Raw genomic sequence first — 14,157 nt, forward strand, 5'->3', positions numbered from 1 at the left:
AAAGGCAGAGGAAGGGATGGGGAGGGGTTGTTAAGGAAAAGACTAAAAACAGAACATATTTTCCTATCTTTCTAACAAATAATAATTTGGCTATATCTCAAAATGTAGTTCTGACTGGTTACCATAAATCCGGAAAGGCAAAGCAATGCTAACAAGGATCCAAAGTGTAAACAGAATGACTAAGAGGCTGAAGGAGGTTTCCCCAGAGATTACAACTTAAAATCAATCATCTTCAACGGAGAAACATGAAAGCCAAGGGCACTATGACCAAAATCTGAAAATGTATCAATATGGCAAATATACTAATTTATTCACCAGATCTCAGTACAATAAACTAAGCTTTTAAACTTCAAAAGGTAGTCTTTTTGTCCACAATAAATAAAAAGAAATGTGTGGAATGTGTTATCACCAAGAGGGATTTAGGGTTAAGAATACTCAAGAAGTGCATAAACTTATGTATATTAAGTCCATTCTGGGGTCCTACAGGATACAAGTGATACCTTAAGTGAGGCCCTAAATCTCTGGGGTTAATGGCTTATGAGGTAACAATGCCTCACCTCAAAACATGTCTTGGTGACAGAATAACTGGCTAATGACCTCTGTCTAACAGACTCAGTGAGGTCTGTTGCTATAGTTCTTTTAATTCTTTTATTTATATGTGTTTTTATATTTTTCTTTATCTTTTATACATTTAGAATCCTTACATAGCTCTATACACAGAATTTTTCATTTATCACACACTCAACATTCTAAGACATTAAGTTTTCAAAAACACTGTTTTATGGTTGTATAATCATCCATCCTTAAATATGCCATAATGTACCGATTAATCTCACTGCTCATTCAAGTTTATTCTCAGTCCTCCCCAGTATAAATAGTGCTACAATGAATACCTTTGTTCACAAATCTTTCTGTATATCTCTATTTTTCTCCCTCTTAAGGTAAATTCCTAGTAGAATAACTAAGTTAAAGGACACCTTTAGGTTTTTCGATACATGTTGCCAAAATACCTTCCAGAAAAATTGGGCCCAATGCACACTTCACTAGCAGTTTTGGAGACTGCCCCTTTACTACCATTGACGACATAGTTCAATTGCCAATTTGATAGGTTAAAAAAAAACAAAACTCTATGGGGCACCTGGCTGGCTCAGTGAGTAGAGTTGTGCCTCTAGTCTTGGGGGTCATGAGTTTGAGCCCCACAGTGGGGGTAGAGTTTACTCAAAAAAAAAAAAAAAAAAAAAAAGTATATCATTTTAATCTGCATTCCTTTGATTACTTCAGAATAAATATGTTCCTTATATGCCTCTTGGCAGTTGTATTTCTTCCTTGTGAACTCTGACTAATTCTTTGTCAGTAAGGCTTTTCTTACTTTCCTTTGGCATAACAAACTTTGAAAACTGGTGATGCAGTCACATATCAGTGACTTCGGCTCCCCCTGCTGGCCAAAAAATTACTACATGATCAAAACCTAGATACAGGCTACAACCACAGTTGACCCTTGACCAAGAGTTTGAAGTTCGTGAATCCATTTATACATAGACTGCCTTCAATAAATATATTGGAAAAATTTTTGGAAATTTGTGACAATTTAAAAAAACTGGCAGAGGAGCCACATAGTCTAGAAACATTAAAAAATAAATAAAATGTTAGGGTATATCATGAATGCATAAAATGTATATAGATACTAGTCTATTTTATCACTACCACAAAATATATATGAACTATAAAACTTAAAATTTATCAAACTTACATACATACAGACTGTACATTATCTTTTCATTTTTGATGTCTACTATTAGTAATATATGTAACACCTGCAGTATTTTGTCATATAAGACAATATTGACATAGATACTGACAGATACATGATTCATCTTATAAAGAGACAATGTAAACTGATAATACTGATACAGTAAAGTACTGTAAATGTAAATGTATTTGCTTTTATGATCTTCTTAATAACATTTTATTTTCCCTGGCTTACCTTACTCTAAGAATGCAGTACAGAATACATGTAACATAGAAAATACATGTTAATGAACTGTTCATGTTATTGGTAAGGCTCCAGTCAACAGTAGGCTATTAATAAATTGTGGGGGAGTCAAAAGTTATATGTGGATCTTTGTACAGGGTTGGCGCCCCTAACTCCTGCATTGTTCAAGAGTCAAACATATAAGCTTGTCCATATTCTGGATTGTTGCTAAAAACACAGTTTTTATACAGTGATAAAACAGTTCTGTGTCTAAACTCAACAGAGCACTGATGAAAAAGGAGGGAGGGGACACCTGATCACTAATAAAGAATTCTAATCAGTTCACTACCAAATACACTACGTGGTTGGAATATCACAAGCCTAAATAATATTCATTTTCCTATACTTTATTCTAATAATGTGAAAACATTCTAGTTACCAGGTGACACTGGCTTGTTGGCAAATTGATCTCTTTTTCAAAAGCAAAACTAAGAAAACAAAAACACCTATGTCCCATTCAATGGAAATTTAAAACAAAAACTTCCTTGCAATTCTTATTCCAAGTTACTCAGCTGCTTACACCCAACAAGCTGGGTCCTACATTTCCAAAGGGTAAGGCCAGGACTGGCGAATGTATGTGACTAACTCAGCTTTTTGATTGATACCCTCCTAAAGAAGTACTTCAACGGGGCAATGTAGTCCTTAGACCATCCGTTCAACATACACTCACTCACCAAGTGCCATAAACAGCAAGCTGTGATAGTAAAAGACAAGACTCAAGCCCTACTCTCAAAGGACTTGGAAGCTAGATGGGTGTGAGAAGTAAACCTGCAATCACTGTACAACAGAAGTGCCAGCTATGTGCACACACACCCAAAGGCAATGCCTGGGGACACAGGAAGCTGTCCGTGTCAGCTACTATGCTGTTACTGTTATTATCATCACTGTTATTAAAGAACTGGGAGAACTAAGTTTCTACAACAGGGCAGAAGTCACTTTAAACAGAAGCAACTGCTTATGTAAAGGCCCAGGGGCAAAGGAGCAGTAAGATGCACAGAAAGAACTGCAAGCAATTCAGCACCATTGAGTTCAGGGTGCCCAGAAAGGAGACAGATGATCTGGCAGGGGCCAGATCACCAGGGCCTGGATGCTTGGCAAAAGCATTTGAATTCTACCTAGATCAGGCATATGATGACATGATGAGATTGATATTTTATAAGGATCACACTGGCGGCAACTTGGAAGACAGAAGGCAGTCAAGTAGAATGATCATAAGGTGACAGAGGTCATGCAGGCAAAGGGTGACAATGGTCTGAACTCAGGAGAGAGAAGTGGAGGAGACTAAGAAAACATTGTGAGCTAGGATCTCAAGAACATGGTGACCATGATGCCACAAGGAGGAATCCCGACTTGGGTGACTGGGTGAGTGATGGTACCACTCACAGGGACATGAAAATGGGCAGAGGGGGAAAATGGACCGGGGGGGAGTAGTTGATTAGGTCTTTTTTTTTTTTTTTAAAGTAGGCTCCACGCCCAGCCAGAGCCCAATGCAGGGCTTGAACTCACAACCCTGAGATCAAGACCTGAGTTGAGATCAAGAGTCAGACACTTAACCAAGTGAGCCACTCAGGTGCCCCTGATTAGGTCATTTGGAAGTGAACATGGGACAGCCAAGTAGAGATGTCCAGGAGGCAGCTGCGTGTAGGGGATCAGAGATAAGAAAACCATTTATATCTAGAAAAAACACATTTGCAAATCATCACTATATGGACGGTGAATGAGACAAAAACTGCTCTTAAAATGTCCCCGAGAAAATGCAAAGGGTAAGAGGAGAGAGGGCCAAGCTAAGGCAAACAGTGATGCGAAAGAAGAAAAGAGTCCACAAAGAAAACAGAGCAGCCAGAGATGACAATGATCCAGAAAGAGGCTGAAGTCACATCATCTGTACTTTACTCTGTGTCAAGCACCCCTCCATGTGCTTTCCATGTATTAACTCATTTCCTCCTCACAACAGTCCTCTGAGGGAGGTGCTATTATTTTTATTATTTTTCCCATTTTTCAGATGAGGTAACTGAGGCACAGAGACATTAAATAATTTTTTCAAGGTAATACAATAAGTGGAAGAGCTGAGATCTGAATCTAGGATTCTGAATCCAGAGTCCATGTCCTGTGTCACTCTTCTACACTGCTTCTCAGAAATGAAGACAAGAGGCCAGGAGGGACCACCACCACCACAACCAGGGGGGACGATCCACAGTGTCAGAGACTACAAGGAGGTCTCAGAAGATGGCCAAAAGGGATCCTCTGAATTTGGCAACAGAGATGAACATGTAAGGGAACTCACAGGTAGAATCTAGCCAAGAACCAATGGTTATAGTGTAGGGTTTTGTATTCTTAAAAAAGTAAGAGACTTGAATGTATTTATAAGCTGAAGAACAGGAGCCGACAGGGCACGGGAGGCTGAGAATTGGTTGGGAAAAGAGACGACTGACAGCCAGAGGTCCCTACAAGGAGGAAGAAAATAGCTCAAGCGGCCAGAGGGGTGGGCCTAGCATGGGAAGAGGCAAAGACAGACACAGGGACAGTGGACCCGAGAGGGCTTCTTCCCTGATAGGCTTTGTGTGCTCTCTGACCCAAGAGACAAAGTCACTGGGGGAAGGGCGATTTCCTTTATAAGCAAGGCAGCTAGCTGTCTGACTTCCAAAGAAGCCCCCACAGTAAGATGCTTCCGGAATGATAATGTTAATTAAAATGTTTTATTTGATTCTTTTAGCCCTGTTTCCACTCTCATCTGGCTGCCTCACTTATCAAATTACAATCTAGGCGGAAACATTTCACAAGATGATTTCTAAGGAAGAAAAAAATCCAGCAAAAACTTAAATCACTAGGCTGTCCAGAATAAAAAGATAATTTTTTTAAAAGATAGTATTTTTCAATCTCTTCAAGTCAAGTACCTGCATAATTTTTTGAGCTTCCAGAATTACGATGGCTACTCCTTGTCCTCCAGAGCAAACCAGTCAACAAGGCCCAGCACTGCTCTCCTACTCTCTACCTGCCTTTTCTCCCCACCTCCAGCCCCTACCTCTGGTGGTCTGCCTAGGCCTCATCAGCACTCTCTGGCCTAGATGAATGGCTCTTCCTCCCATAGTCCAAACAATTACCCAACACTATGAACTCCTTCTCTTCAGGGTAGGGAGATAGGAGAAGGAATTTAGGAACCAGCCTCTGATGACAACTCACAAAGCAATTTCATAATACGTATTTATCCAGAACAGTCCCAGAGCACTGTAAAAATCTGATAAAAGCAATGGATGCTTCCTCTCCATAAAATGCACAAAAGCAAAACCAGGCTGCCAAAAACTTGCCACTCTTCATATATTTTATCTATAGCAAAGTCCTTCCAGCTATCACTAAAGATCTATTTACTTTTCCTTGGCAAATAATTTATATAAGCTTAGTTTGCCAGTATCCCAATCTACTACAGAAAGAAAGCATTAAAATAGCGGGGAGAGCTGCTGGAGGCTGGAACAAGAACAAGGACAATAACCGCCTGACACTAAGGTAGGAAGTCATGAAAGTAGATGACAATAGACAAAAGAATATAGAAAATAACCCAAGAGTGGATGCCCCGCTGGCTCAGCCAGAAGAGCATGCAACTCCTGATCTCAGGGTCATGGGTTCAAACCCCACGTTGGGTGTAGAGATTACTTAAAATAAAAAATAAAATAAAATTTGAAAAAGAATAACCCCCCCCAAAAAAAAAAAAAGAAAAAGAATAACCCCAGAGTATGTAATACATACACACTAGTCCACTCACTTATACAGTATATTTTTTTGGTCTCTAAAGGCACATTATATTTTAGCCCAGTACAGTAACTGCTAGGCATAGTGAGGATGTTTCATAATTCTGGATTATTATTAAAAGACATAATTTTGTTCAAGGTGCTTCCTTTAAGGAGGCAGAGAAGCATGTAACACCTTTAGAAAAATTTTCACCTCAATGTTAACTTTTTAAGTCTTAGCACTAGACGTTTCAGGAGAAGGAAATCATTAAACAAAGGTGCATACAGGCCAGTGGCGAAAAGTAAGGTTTAAAAACAAAACAGGTTGGCAGCAGTTAGATCATCAGAGGTCTACATCCTACGTTAAAAAGTTTGAACTTTACCCTAACGGCAAATAGGAGAGGAATGGAAGCAGAGGACTAACCAAATCAGTCAAGCCACAGGAGGAACTTGCTCAAGGTCTTGCTATTCCTGGGGGGACCCATTCTGTCTACCCAAAAATGACAGTTTGAAGCCAAATGTTAGAGGATAACCACGCCAGCTTCTTCAAATATGGCATCTGATTGCATAGAAAACACACAGTGAGGAGGCTGTTAATTCCACATTACTGGGTATCCTTAGCTCCCAAACACCTAGAGACAGACACATGGGCCTAAGGAAATCCCAAATATCAATTTGCACAAAGGATGAGACATGGAGAGCAAGACTGTAGTCTTGACCTTAATTTTTCAAATCAGAATTTTACTCAGTTTAAAAAAAAATAATCTAACCTTGTAAAATTTTGATTTTATATAAACCTAAAGTTTCAATGGTAACAAAAATCTATACATAATAAAGATAAATCCATGAGAAGCCTAAGGAAATAATCTACTTCTTTAAATCATGTTCCCAATTTGCACCAAAATTTTCATTTCCTATGTATAGATAGTTGTTGAGGGTCTGAGGGTCTGTCACCCATGATGAGGGACGAAAGTCTGTGGGGCTGACAAGGCTACTGGATGTTGTTATGGGTTGAACTGTATGCCCCCAAAAGAGATTTTGGACTCCTGATGCCCACTACAGCAAAACTGGAAATAGGGTCTTTACAGAAGTGATCAAGTTAAAATGAGGCCATTGGGGTGGGCCTTAATCCAGTATGATTGTTATCCTTTTTAAAAGGAGAAATTTTAAACACAAAGACATGCACACAGGGAGAACTCTGTATAAAGACTGAAGTCATGTGGCCACAAGCCAAGGAACTACCAGAAGCTAGAAGAGGCCTGAACAGATCCTGCCCTAGTACCTTCAGAGGGAGCACGTCCCTGCCCTCAGACTTCTAGCCTCCAGAACTAAGACACAATACATTTCTGTTGTTTAAGCCACTTAATTTGTGGCACTTTGTTATGGCAGCCCTAGCAAACAGATGTCATAAAGAAAATTAGCAGCTCATGTTTAGTGAGCACACACCAAGTGTTTTTCTAAGAATTTTGCAACAGCAAACTCTTAGTTCTTCTGAAGTCCACCCTGGGATCTAGATACTGTAATTATACCCTTTATACAGATGAGGACACCAAGGCTCTAAGAGGTAAAGGAACTTGCCCAACATCAGCGAGAGCCCCCACTCTTACCACCAGGCTATAAGGAACTATTATTAATAATAATTATTGTAATAACAGTAGTAGTTCACTAAGTCAGATACCATGGCCTTTATAGCTATGATATACACAGCAATATTAATATTATTTCCAATACAAAGAAAGACTCTGAATCTCAGAGAGGTTAAGAAATTGCCTAAGATCACACAGCCAAGAACATGATAGTGTATCTAACTACCAACATGAAGGAGTAAACAAAGAAAATCTTTTTACTAAAACTTTAAGAGCAAGTAAAACGTGTAAAGGCCTGACCTTCCAATTCAATACTAGAAATATACATCTATAAGCTGAAAATTCGTCAAGATCTCAGGAGAATATGTGTCCTAGATGACAGTACCCTTTGTGTATATATATCCCTTCAGCCACTGTTCAAAGGCCATCTGCTCTCTCAGCTGTGGCCCTGGCTGTTTCTCTGATTTCCAGACACAGGACGAGAAGAGATGTAAAACTGAGATACTGTTTTTGAAGGATTTTGTAAATTTTGTATTAAATTTTTTTATTTTGATACAAACATCAGAAAGTATAAAAAATATAGTACAGTAAGAAATCTCCTTCTCACCCTGTGCTCTACCTGCCCAGTTTCTAGACTTAACAGGTAACCAAAGTCACCATTTTGTTTATTCTTCTAAAGTTTTTTTAAGGGCTTATACACCGAGACAATACAAATTTTCTTTTCTCCTTTTTTCTCCTCCAAAACACATAAAGGGTAATATAGCACACATGCTATTCTGCATCTTGCTTTGATCACTTAACTATGTACCTTGGAGACCATTCCATATCATATTGAATTATATTTTAGTTCTGCCCTTTGGTCAAGAATACTTTAATGTTTATTTATTTTTGAGACAGAGAGAGACAGAGCATGAGCAGGGAAGGGGCAGAGAGAGAGAGGGAGACACAGAATGTGAAGCAGGCTACAGGCTCTGAGCTGTCAGCACAGAGCCCGACGCGGGGCTCGAACTCACGAACTGTGAGATCATGACCTGAGTCGAAGTTGGACGCTTAACCGACTGAGCCACCCAGGCGCCCCTGGTCAAGAATACTTAAAAAAAAAAATTTTTTTTTAATGTTTTCATTTATTTTTGAGACACAGAGAGACAGAGCATGAGCAGGGGAGGGGCAGGGAGAGAAGGAGACACAGAATCTGAAGCAGGCTCCAGGCTCTGAGCAGTCCGCACAGAGCCCGATGTGGGGCTGGAACTCACGGAGTGTGAGATCATGACCTGAGCTGAAGTCAGATGCTTAACCGACTGAGCCACCCAGGCGCTCCTGGTCAAGAATACTTTTTACTTGCTTCCATCATAGTTCAATCACAATTCAAACACAAGGCAACCAGCAGTCCGTAAAGCAACCTGAGGCAAGTGATGGTGGTGTCATAGCACATGCCAGGGCCCATACAGCTCTTCTCCCAGCCCCTCATCTTTTCTTTGCTCTTTTCTCCAACTTGCCCATTTCTCCTCCCCCTCCTCTCCATTCCTTTCCCATCTCACCCATGTCCCAACCCTGACCACTGGACCTAGGAACATCAAACATCATCCATAGTGCTTAGTCATGGCTAGCAGTGAAAAAGCTGTAGATCCCTGATATATATAAAGGGGTACATAATCTCCATGGGAATTTTTTTTTTAACATTTATTTATCTTAGAGAGAGAGAGAGAGAGAGACACAGAGCGCAAGTGGGGGAGGGGCAGGGAGAGAGACACACACACACAGAATCCGAAGCAGGCTCCAGGCTCGGAGGTGTCAGCACAGAGCCCGACATGGGGCTCAAACCCTCAAGCCATGAGATCATGACGCAAACCGAAGTCAGACGCCCAAGTGACTGAGCCACCCAGGCGCCCCATTTTTTTTTTTAAGTTTATTTATTTTGAGAAAGAGAGAGAGCATGTGCACGAGCTGGAGAGGGGCAGAGAGGGAGAAAGAGAGAGAGAGAGAGAGAGAGAGAGAGAGAGAGAGAATCCCAAGCAGGCTCCCAGCTATCAGCACAGAGCCTGAGTCGGGACTTGATCCCACAAACAGTGAGATCATGACCTGAGCCGAAAAAAAGAGCTGGCCACCCAATCAACTGAGCCACCCAGGCACCACTCCATAGTAATTTCTAATTAACAACAGTGCCTTAACCGCCTTGAGGAGTTTTTGTTTGGCATTCTTTTCCTTTTGTTATCTTTCCTTTGGTACTTTGGTTGGTGAAAAGGGTGCGTATTGGCGCTATTTTCTAAATGCATGGAAACAAGCACATACTCAGGTCTAACATGTAAGTAATGCCTGATATAACTGGAGTTCATTCTGAAATATGACAATGAGAAACAAAATATATGAGCTATAAGAAACAAACATTTTGTTTCCAAAGTATACATTTTAATTAGCTGACCATTTTTTTTTTTTTTTTTTTTTACTTAAAAATAAGCAGCTGTAATCTGAAAATATATCTCAGAAACATTTTAAGGACATTCACAACAAAAGAGAGTTCTCTCTCCCTTTTTAATTTTCTATCCTTCAAATTCAATGTCATCCTCTTCTTCCCAAAAGCTGCCCTTTTTTTCCTGCCCAGATGAAACACTATAGCTTTCAAGATGGTTTGTTTCTGTTTTAAGTAATAAAAGGAATAGGAGAATGATAGCAAACAAATTTGTTTAGACTCAAAAGAGGTCTTCCAGTGATCAAAGAACTGGTGAGGCAGCCACACAGTAGGTAACAGGTGGTAACTCACACAGTATGGAACGCTCACTTCCATTCTGTTTGCCTGCCAAGCCAGAGGCCTTTCGTACAACTTCAGAGGTTGCTGTGGGACTATATTGTAACACACCAGGTTCAGCGATTTAGAGTTAACATTTTAAACATCATATACATCTTCAAAACCAGGCCTCTAAGTACCTAATAGCTTAGTTAAAACTAAGGTGACTGTAAAATAAAATCTGATATATTGGGTCTCAATTTCCTTAGGTTTCTAGAGAACTGGTACCCATTCATAGCCCCTCGCCTACTTCCTGAAGATAATAGGGGCCACCAGGTCCTGGCACTAAACACTCGGTGCCAAAGAAAAATACTCTTGTACAAGGTCCTCTAATTCTCATGGGTTCAGGACTGCTGGCTGGATTCCCCATGCAACCCCTCCAACTCTACAAAGAGAATGGCTGGCAACAGTGTCACTTTGGCTTCCTTTATACTAATATAAGCACTCATTATCCAACAATAGCAGCTGGAACATAAATGAAGATGAGAATTCAGTCTACATTGACCTAAAGATTTCCCTCAGTCTAAATATTTAGTTACACAGACTGCATTATTCTCTGATTTTTCCACTGCATTAACTTGGAATTCCACAGGGCAGACCACCACACAATAGTCTCAACTACACTAGGATTTAGTTCGAAAGGAAGGCAACCTGTGCCACCTGGTAAAGCTGGCAGAGGGTATATCCATCATGCCTTACCTTTCTCTCTCCATCATTCCTCCCATTTTCCTCCCTGCATATGTCTTAAGCTTTACCCTCTGTTTAGTCCTAACGCAAAGTCCTTTGACCACCTACGTACAAGAGACAGGAGGAACCAAGAGACTGGAGGACCATGATTATCAATGAGGGCTTTTTCATCTCAAGATCATCTAGCCACACCGTCCAAGAAATTTATCTTGTGAGATGAAACTCGACACAAAGTGCTACCCGTTTGAGAAAAATAGTGTAAATTCAAATGCACAGGACCAGGGGGCAGTAGGAGAACCCTCCAACAGAGTACGGGTAAACCAACAGGTCTTAGAACGTTCTCATCTACTTACTATATGAAGTTTCAGAGTAAACAAATGGTTAATGACACATCTTTTGTAACACATGAATCAGCTACAGATTTGCAACAGTGGGACACACCCTAGTACCTATGACTCTAAAGTACCTGTTTGAAAGTAGACCTGGATGTTTGACTGTCAATCCATCCTATGAGATTGGAACAGAATTTTTACAACTGTGTGTGGGTTGTCATGATTTAAAGTTAAAAAGTAAACACATCATTATAATGGAAGTTAATCTGAGAACTTCCCTAATACTTTAACACCAATAATCAAGAACAGTAAGTAGCCAAAGTAAGGAGTAACTAATCAGTCCTGGAAGCACACACAATAGGAGTTCTGGAAGGGAAAGGAGTGTCAGACAAGAGGGCTGAAGAGCTGCAGATTCAAGGATTTTAGAATATTCTCAATTCTAAAGAAAAAAATAATAAAATGAGAACTTTAATTTTAAAAACAACACATCTTACCTTGAGAGGCATCCAAAGAGCAGTCATAGTGTCACAAGAGTTCAGACAATACTCAGAAATGAGCAAGAAGGGAGTCTCTGTAGTCCCTCAGCCACCAAGTATGAGCAGGTAGGAAAATTTTTTGTTTCAAGAAGGTATCTGAAAGAGAGGACTTTCAGTGAGACTAAAAACTAATCAAGAAGCCAACAGTTTAAGCTATCTGGACAGAAATTCAAAGTACTATTTGCCTCACCATCCTAAAAAGATGTACAAAACACAGTCCGCTTAGAAAAGGGCAAATGTGTGTATGTATATCTCCATCTATATGCAGAAATGTATTTTACATAAAATGTGGATTAAATGTGTAACACTTTAGATAACATAAAATTGCTTATCAAATAAATAATTGGAAAACCAAAAACCCAGATGAAAAAATGATTATCCAGGGTACTTCAAAAACACTATTGAAAAGTGATTTGTTAACGGACCATCTAAAAAGACCCTTGCCACATTTAATTTTATCCAATAAATTAAAACCTCTCTGATCATCCTGATGGTCCTAAATTTTATGAAATTTAAGTTTCAGAGCCCATTCTTTATGAAAAATCTATTCTTGACTTAAGTGCTGCAAGCAAATAAAAGGCCCTTCTTTCCTAGGGATCTTTAAAAGCAGACCAAACAACTTAATTTTGAGGATGGGGAGCAGGCAAGTTTATGTGGAGGAAGGAAGATCGATTAAATGACCTCTTGCCGGATCCTTGTTCAAGTCCTAGGCCTGGATGAAAATTCCAGCTTAACCAGTTACTGTTTCGCTTAAAATGGAGGCTTGCCCGAGCAGGGACAAAAAAAAAAAAAAAAAAAAAAAAAACACACAAAAAAACAAAAAAAACCCAGCACCCCCACCCCGCAAAAATAAATTTTGAAAAATCAAAGGCTACAGTACCCTGATTTCTTAAGAAAAATTAAAAATAAAAACCTCTGGAGTAGATTTGTTCTTGCTATGCGCTTGTCACTTCTGCTTCGAAGACTTGGCATCACTTTCCTCACCGCTCATCGGATTTGGGGGGAGGGCGGAGTCGGGGCGGGGGGGGGGGGGGAGTTTGACTCTTGACCCAAGTCTCAGGAGGGTTTAACAGACCCTCCAAGATCCTCACCGCAAAAGCCAAGGGGAGAAGAGAAAGGGGAGAGCCCGAGTTCCCACCCCTCCCCCCACCTTGGACCCTAGTCCCAAACCTAGCCCCCCCCACCTTCCCGCTGAGGGGCGACTCCTTCGGCCCCATCCCCATTGTTAGGGTGGGGGCGAGTGGGGGAGTGGGCTCAGGGCAGGGGCGCCGGCGGCCGTTGCCCCGGCTTGCTTCAGGAGGGGCGGCCCGCGGGATGCAGCTTCCCTTCCTCTCCGCGTCGGTCCGTCCCACCTCGGCTCGGCCTGGCGCCCCGGGCTCTGCTCGGCGCCCCCGGCCCCGGGCCCGGCCCCGGCCCGCCTCCGGGCAGCCAGGGCCCCCCGGCCCCTCGGCCCGCAGCCGGCGGCCCAGGCCTGCGGGTGGGCGCGGGGCGGGGGTCCCGGTGCCCCACACACGCGTCCCCGCTCCCCCAGCCCAGCCGCTTCCAGGGCCCTCGGCGGCGCCCGTTCCCCGGGCCCTTCGGCCCCCTGCCTCCCGGCCGGGCCTCCCCCTCAAACTCCCGCAGTCGGGGCCGCCTCCCCTTCCCCACCATCACCCCTACCGACTCGTGCCCCCACCCCCCCGGGCACCAGTGCCAACGGCGACTCCCCCGGCCCCGGACCTACCTGCACGGCTCAACCAAGCCTAGAAGTGGGGGCGGGGAAACCTTCCGCCCTCCTCTGTCTCCCATTGGCCCTTCCGGGGCACATCGCGAGCGCCATTGGCTGATGGGGGATGTCCGTCAGAGCGCTGGGGCGGGACAGAGTGGGGAGAGGGATGCTGGTGCCTCGGCGTCTCCGTCTCTGTGTATCTCGCTGTCTCTGTCTCTGTCTGGGCTCTTGGAAACGAGAGACATTTGGACGAGAGGACTGGAAGGGGGCCCGAGGCGGGAGGAATAGAAATAGGAGCCCTGGCAGAGCTTCCCACCAGTCTGCCACTCCAAACCCCTACCTAAGTGCCCTGTAGATCCTCTTCTCCATCACCCCCAACCCCGGCCCCTCACCCCTGTAGGTTCTTCATCCAGGAAGCGACGCGATGAAAACTCGAGGCCGGAAGGCCACAGGGGGAGATTTTATACATATACATAAAATATACACGTACCAGTACTTATATATAAAGTCAACCACATATATGGTCACGAGGGCCTGGAGAGGAAAGGGCACTCATCTTGCAAACAGGGAAGGACTTGAGATAAAGCCCAAAATAAGAAGGGATCAAAAATCACTCTAGGAGCTAGGAACAGTGGTTTCCTCCTGGGAGGGGAACTGAGTGCCTAGGAGACCAGGTGGGAGGAAGACTTAACGTTTCACTGCATATCCTTTTGTATCTTCTGATTTTTGTGCCATTCACAAAGGCTCCAGGGTTTTTTGTTTTTGTTTTTTT

General features: G+C 42.3%; 1 protein-coding gene across 2 annotated transcripts in view; it reads right to left on the bottom strand.

Moving 5' to 3' along the window:
- The window catches only part of KANSL1 (KAT8 regulatory NSL complex subunit 1), a 180,010-nt gene extending 166,521 nt beyond the window's left edge, over positions 1 to 13,489 (bottom strand). Inside the window, exons 1-2 of one of the 2 annotated variants that reach the window (XM_086687604.1) lie at positions 13,401 to 13,489; positions 11,636 to 11,773 (exon numbers count right to left, since the gene is read on the bottom strand). The gene's annotated coding sequence lies outside the window, so the exon portion shown is untranslated. Of the gene's footprint in view, positions 1 to 11,635; positions 11,774 to 12,590; positions 12,677 to 13,400 lie in introns of those variants that run through there. The other variant, XM_086687605.1, reaches the window with a different exon arrangement.
- Between the last annotated feature and the right edge of the window lie 668 nt (positions 13,490 to 14,157).

The sequence above is a fragment of the Puma concolor genome, chromosome E1 (genome assembly GCF_028749965.1).
Source record: "Puma concolor isolate L17-30 chromosome E1, mPumCon1.1.hap2, whole genome shotgun sequence".
Lineage (NCBI taxonomy): Eukaryota > Metazoa > Chordata > Mammalia > Carnivora > Felidae > Puma > Puma concolor.